Source organism: Myotis brandtii, unplaced genomic scaffold, assembly GCF_000412655.1.
Source record: "Myotis brandtii unplaced genomic scaffold, ASM41265v1 scaffold354, whole genome shotgun sequence".
NCBI classification, from domain to species: domain Eukaryota; kingdom Metazoa; phylum Chordata; class Mammalia; order Chiroptera; family Vespertilionidae; genus Myotis; species Myotis brandtii.
This window is the reverse complement of record NW_005363609.1, coordinates 888394-895991: the sequence shown is the minus strand read 5'-3', so window position 1 is coordinate 895991 and position 7598 is coordinate 888394.

Sequence of the window (7598 nt, the reverse complement as noted above, 5' to 3'; positions counted from 1 at the left end):
CTGGTTCCCGCACACAGAGGGCAGTTTTGTGCACGGCCCAGGCTGGACATGACCAGCGTGACAATCAGGACTCAGGACGGGCCACTCGGCCTCTCCCAGCGGATTCTCTCCCCTAATCTCAGCCAAGGGCCTGCTCGGAGCCCCCTTCTCCTCTTTCCCAGCCATTGTGCCGGCGGCGGAAGACAGGCTTCCCGAGGCTCCCGCAGCCTGGAATGTATAATGAAGTCACCAGGCTGCGAAAGAAAAGGCCTCTGTGTCTGTGGGTGATGGGGCTCGGCTCTGGGATCTGCATAATGCGGCTCTGATCCTCAGAAATAAAGTAGCGACTGTTAGGACGTCTTCTGGCCTGGCAGCTCCGAGAGGGGACGTTTCAACTCTGTTCTGTGAGCCCCTTATGCCCTCTGAATGGCTCTGTGGCTACATGACCACATGATGGCTGTTGTCTTGCTGCCAGGATGGTATGTGCCACCCGGAAGGAAGAGCCCTGACTTCACTTTCCCCCTCCCCCAGCCGTGCGAACCACGGAGCGGCAGGTGTGTGCTGTGAGCAGAGGGGCTCCTGGAGGCAGTCTGGCCCCTGGTGGCCCTCACTTCAGACCCAGAAAGCATACTGTCACCTGCAGTGACCACCAGTGATGACACCCTAGCTCTGGTCCCGAGGAAGAGGCCACAGGAGCTGTGAGCACTAAGTTGGGAGCCAGTATGGCAAGTGGTTGGGAGCCAATGCCATGTCCACCAGGCAAAGCCGGAATCGGGGCCAGGCCAGCTCTCGGGTTAGCACAGAGCAGACAGCAAACCCTGGGGCAAGAGTGACTCAGAACCCACAGGCCAAACCAAGGCCAACCCCCAGCCATGAGCAAGGAGAGGAAGCCTCCGGGCCAGAGAGCCTGAGGCTGTCCTGCTCAGTTTCGCAAATGGACCAAGCGCCACCTGTCAGAACCACAGGAGTCTGTCCATTCAGAATCCTGGTTCCCACCCCAAACCAGTCGAAAAACAAGCTCTAAACTCTGGCCCAGGAACCTGCATTGAGCTCACTTGGGCTCCTGAGAATCTGGGCTTTCACAAAGGGGTCAGAACCAGTTCCCAGGCTGCTTTTCCTGGGGCGTGGGAAGACCAGAACTTTATAAATTACCCAAAAATGATCTCCCTCCTCTCGTCGTACTTATTTATCTGGTCCCCCTTTGCACCCCTATATCAACCATTCCCTTGAAGGCAACCATGCCAAAGGATGAGTGTGTCTTTTAATTTGGATACATCCTTTAAAAGTGTGTATTTCTTGGTGTGTGCCTGTATTTTTGAATTCTGTCAATAGGGCTGCCTGCAGCACTCCTGCTGGTTGTGCTGCCGCAAGAAGTGGTGGCGATACATCCGTGTGTTGCTAAGTGAGCGCCTCCTCCTGGACCGCGCAGAGCTCCCTGGTGTGTTTGTGCCACATTCTACTGTTCTTCCCACCAAGTGATGGGTGCTCCGATGGGCTTCATCCTCCACACCGCACACACACGCAGGCACACACACATGGCCGACAATCTCCTACCTGTCCATGGGGCATAGTCAAGATGTGTGTGTGTGTCTGTATGTGGGTGCACCCAGAGGCAGGAATGAACCAAGTTCATCAGTTGATGAATCTAGTATGAGGATGACCCTAGAGCTCATTCACTGAACTCTGCCAGGCTGCTCCCCAGCAGATGCAGCCATCTACACTCCCACACGCAATGCGCCAGGGTTCCATACCCCACAGCCCTGCCAGCCTTAGCATTATCCAGCTTCGATTTCTTTAGTTTCTGCCAGCCTCATAGATTTAAAGTGGGAAAGATATCACTGTGGTTTGAATTTGCATTTCTCTTTTCACCAAAGAGCCAAAATGTCTCTTCATACGATTGCTATTCATTCATTTTTTCTCTTTTGTAAGTTACCAATTCAAATACTTTCCTTGTTAATTAGAAACATTTCCTTATGTATTCTAAATATTATTTTCTTTCCTGTTTTAGACATCACAAATGTCTTCTCTCCCTCTTATGTATTTTCATTAATTTTACAGCGTACTTTTTAACACTTAATTCAGATATAAGTCACAAATTGTACAATTCACCCACTTAAAGCGCACCATTCAATGGTTTTTAGTATATACATGGAGTTGTGTAACCATCACCAAAGTCAATCTTAATAACATTTCCATCACCTCCAAAAAAAGTGAATACCCTTTAGCAGTCACTCCCCATTAGCTACCCCCAGGCCCCTCAGCCCAAACACACCAGCCCTAAGCAGCCACTAATCTACCCTGTCTCAATAGATTTGCCCATTTTGGACATTTCATAGGAATGGAATTAAACCATATGTGGTCTTTTGTGACTGGCTTCTTTCACTCAGCCCAAGGTGTTCAATGGTTGATTTGTGTTGTAACACGTGTCAGTGTTTCACTCATTATTGGTATGGCTATGCCACATGTGTTTATCCACTTATCACTTGATGGACACTTGGGTTGTTTCCACGTATTGGCTATTATGAGTAATGCTGCTATGAACACTTATGTGTCCACACGTGTATGTGGTCATATGTTTTTATTTCTCTTGGGTTTATATCTAAGAGTGGAACTCAGTGGTAATTTTGTGGTCGCATTTTCAGGACCTGCCACACAGTTTTCCTCAGTGGCTGCACCATTTTGCATTCCCACCAGCAATGCATGACGGTTCTGATTTCTCCACATTCTCACCCAGTTATAGCTCTCCCTTTTGTGCAGCCATCCTAGTGGGTGTGAAGTGGCATCTAGCTGTGTTTCGATTTGCATTTACCTAATAGCCATGGATGTTGAGTGTCTTTTCATGTGCTTATTGGCCATTTGGATATCTTTTTGGAAAATGTCTATTTGGAGTTATTGTCATTTTAAATCGGGTTATTTATCTTTTTATCACTGAGTTGTACAAGTTCAGTGTACTTTTTTAAACAACAAAAGATAAATCCTTAATTTGATGTAATCACATCAGGCTTGTCTTGCTTTGTTTTTGCCTTATGGTTTGTGATGCTGAGGTTTGTGTAAGAAGTCCTTCCCCTCACCCAGCCGGAGTGGCTTAGCATCCACCTATGAACCAGGAGGTCACACACACACACACACACACACAATTAATACTTTACCTTTCACATTTAGGTCTGGCTAGATTCCATTTCTGTGTGTGATTCTGGGTGGAAACCTGGTTCCATTCTTCTCTATATGAACAGGTTTCCCAACCCTATTTACCAAACAACCTATCTTTCCACGTTGATTTATGGCACCACCTTTCTCCTATATTGGGTTTCCATACACACCTATGTCTGTCTCTGAGCATTTTGTTTCTTTATTCTTTTCTTTTTGTCTATTTGTCTGTCCTCGAATCTGCCCCACATTATAGTAACCACCCAGGCCTCTTTTGAAGGCCCGGGCTCTGTCCCCGTGGAAGCCGCGCAGTCTTGGAGGTGCAATCCTCTGGTCCCTGGAAAGTGTCTCCTCGCCGCCGTCTGTGCCTCTCTAATTATTTGCTTTGGAGTTCCCGTAGGACTTTGATCATGTGGGTGCCCTCCAATTTTCTAGGTACCCCATAATATAGCCCAGGAGAAACTGCTGTGAGTTTATGGCTCATGCTCTCCTAATAAGAGTCCTTTTGACTGGGCTAATTATTTTAATAAGCCAAATCCGCCTTCACATAGACAGGTTACTAAGTCATTCTTTAGGGACGTCTGTAAAGTGTGATGTTAATGACTAGTGTCTTGAGATGGCAACTCCAGTTTCATCATCACAAATGTGCTTCTCCCACAGACCTGACACTGTGCTCTATTCTGGGGTCCTGGGTGTCCCCAGTGCTGTGGATAAAGACAAAGCCGGGCTCAGTATGTACAGTCTCCATGGAAATGGGCCCTGGGGAGAGCTCTGGTGTCATCTTTTTATAGACGTGATCTCCCACCTATACAGTAGGTCCTCAGGTTACTTCGGAGACCCGTTCCTACGGCTTGACGTAATGCAATTTTCGCCATAAGTCGGAACCCACCTACATAAGCACCTACATCACTCACATGGAGCACATACAGAGCAGTAATGAAGTGAAACGGCAAAAAAAATTTAAAAGAAAAATAACAATTCCTGACCTTTACTTGTGGTAAATAAATAATAAAAAGCATAAAGCACATATGTACATACGTCGAAATGATGGAACTTTTTTATATATAAATAAACTAGTAGACCAGTACATGAAATTCATGCACATTAAAAGGGAATTAATTAGAGGAAATACTTTAATATTTCTATTTGCCTTTTCTCTATAATAGAAGTGTTAGAGATGAAAGAAAATTAGTAAAATGTATATGAAAATCTCCCTCCTGTCAGAGTCTGGGGTGCACCATGGGACCTAGAGTCAAATCCCCACCCACCACCCACATGCGCTTCAAAAACACAGGAGACCCAGACCCGGCTAGCCCCACCCCCATTGGGTGAGACCCAGACCCTGCCGGATCCACCCCTGTCAAGCCCCTCTGGGCAGGGGGTGTAGCCTCAGGTCCCTCAGCCCAGTGCCAGGTGGGGGGCACAGCTTCAGGTCCCCTGGCCCAGTGCCAGATGTGGGGCACAGTCTCAGGTCCCCCGTCAAGCCCTGCCAGGCGGGGGGCACAGCCTGAGTTCCCCTGTCAAACCCTGCTGGGTGGGGGCGTGGCCTGAGGTCCCCTGTCAAGCCCCGTGGGGTGGGGGGCACAGCCTGAGGTCCCTGTCAAGCCCCATGGGGTGTGGAGCGTGGCCTGAGATAACCTCGCCCCGGCCAGGCACCATGCAGCCTCAGGTCCCTGCTGTTTAGTCATGATGTTATGCCGTCCCGGCTAATTTGCATATGCCTCTATTATATAGATAGATGGGAGATGGCAACGTAACCATGAAATGACGTACATCGAGTCCGACATAACCCGAGTACTGTCTGTACTGGGAAATCCTTGCACCAGCTGTTCAGTATAACACACATCCTCTCCAGCCTCAAGCTTATAAAAATACTAGAGGCCCGATGCATGAAATTCATGCAAGGGGCTTGGCCCTTGCAGCCCCGGCTGCCTTGGCTGGCCCTCTGCAGCCCCAGCTTTGTCTGGAATGTCATCCAGATAGTTGTTCTGCTATTCGGTCTAATTAGCATATTAGCTCTTTATTATATAGCACTAGAGGCCCGACGCACAAAATTCATGCAAGAGTAGGCCTTCCTTCCCCCGGCTGCTGGCACCGGCTTTCCTCTGACAACCGGGACCTGGGCTTCCCTTGCAGCCCCGGCTTCTTCCTGAAGGATGTCTGGTGTAATTAGCATATTATGCTTTTATTATTATAGATTGCACTCTACATTTTTCCAGCTCTATGCAATGTTTAAAAAAATCATTCAGTTCTTACATTACACCTGTAGCACCTTCTGATGAAGTACTCAAGGCCCCATAGTGTTAGCACCCTTTGAAGGTGGAGAAGCTGAGGTGCAGAGGTGATGTGATTGCCCTGAGTGATGGACAGGTTGGGGAAAGGCCTCTGCTTTGCTCACACACACAGCACGACCGTGTCAGTCTGCTAGGGTGGCCACGGCAAAACACCACAGGCTGGTGGCTTAAACAACAGAAGTGTATTTCTCAGAGTCTGGAGGCTGGAAACTGCAGCTCGAGGTTCAGATAAGACCCCTCTTTGTCCTCACGTGGCCTTTCCTCCTGTGGGCTGAAGAGAGGGAGAGAGACGGGGAGAAACAGAAAGCATGCCCTTGGCATCTCTTCTTATAAGGTCACATCCTATCAGATCCAGGGCTGCACCATGTGACCTCATTTCATCTAAATTACCTCCTAAGATTCAATCTCCCAGTCACTCTGGGATGAGGGCTTCCCTCTGAAGGGGGGGCACAATGTAGCCCATAACACTTCTGACACGAATGACCACAAACTCAGAGGCTTAAAACAACAGAATCTACCACCTCAAACTCTGGAATGCCGAAGTCTAAAATCAACATAACGACAGGCTGCGACCCCTCAGGAGGCTCCCGGCTTTTCCAGCTCCTGGGGCGGCCTGCGTTCCATAGCTGGTGGCTCCTGCCTAGAATGTCGCTTCAATCTCTGCTTCTATCATCATGTCTCTGACTCCTGACTCTGAACTCCCGCCACCCTCCTATAATGACTTTGTGATGACCTTGAGCCCACTCAGCTGATCCAGGATGATACTTCCATTGCCAGATCCCTAACTTAATCATGCCTGCACCACAGGTTCCAGGGATGAAGGCAGGGACCTCTTTGGGGGCCATTGTTTTCAGTTTACTCCTCCATAGATGTCGCTCCTGGAAAACGAGGAAGTAGGCCACCGTGGGTTTTTTTCGTGGTCTTTCTACTTTCTTAGATCACCTCTGTGCCAACACTGTTGCTCTTCAACATTATTTTCCAATTTTAGATAAACTTCCAAATGAATGCATGTGCTCAAATATTAGGCAACAATCCATTTTTTGGAATTTATGATTTTTTCTGCAGGCATTGATTAGAGTGTGTGCACATTGCTTAATCCAATCCATGCGTGGTTGCTAACATTTGTGCACCAACCAACGTGGGGGATACACAGATGCCCACAAGTCAACTGGGGAAAGGAGAAAAAACTGGGTGGGGATTCAGGACACCTGGCATCTCCGTCGGGGACCTGGCAGGAAACTGTGCAAATGAAGAGTGTCTGATGACAGGATTCCTTATCTAGTCCAGGGGTGTGCACAGGGCTAAGGGACCCACCAGTGATGGTGGGGGGCTAAGACTTGCCCCAGGAGCGGTTTTACCATCGCCAGGGCCAAGAGGAAAGGGAGGACAGGTGAGAACTGGAGCCCGAGAGGAAGGAGGAGGGAGCTGTCAGCGTGAAGGGGCAGAGCTACTGTCAGAGTCAGGATGTGCCCCGCCCCTCTCTCCTGTCCTCTCACCTTAGGCCAGTGCCTCCCATTGGCTGACCCAAGCACAAGCCAGCAGTGAGGGGAGCTCAGATGATGCAACTATGGGGTTAGTCTGGGGGGCGGGGGACACAGAGGGGCAGAGAAAAGCAAAGAGAGGATTTGCTAGGATGGGGGAGGGAACCAAGAAGACCAGCTCTCCTGCCTTCTAGCCGCCTCAGCCACCAAATTGCTTGCTTCCTTGGGTTTTCTTTTCCTCACCTGAAAATGAACCAGAGACCTGAAATCTATCATTTAACGGATGAGCTCTACCATCTACATCTCTTTCAACTATAAAAATCTAGGGTTTAAGATGCAGACATAAAAATAGCAGCATATAGATGTATAATATAGAGTCAACACACCACGAAGCCATATGTCTGTTTTCTGTAAATACACGAACTAGTGTGACGACGCGGCTTTCCCTCGGTGCACATGATTCAAAGCCGGCTGCACAGATTTCGGAGGAAAATCACAAACTAGAGTGTGTTCTAACACTGGTCTGGCCCGATTGCTTGGGTGGGGGTCGAGGGGGTGTGACTGCACGAACTTCCATGGGATTTGAGTCTTTATGTGCCCCGCTGCCATGAAAAATAATGAAGCTTGCGATGCAGATGTACCCTTCTCTCCTTACAAGCTGTAATTCACCTGCAGGACGGACAGTTGCCAATGTGCA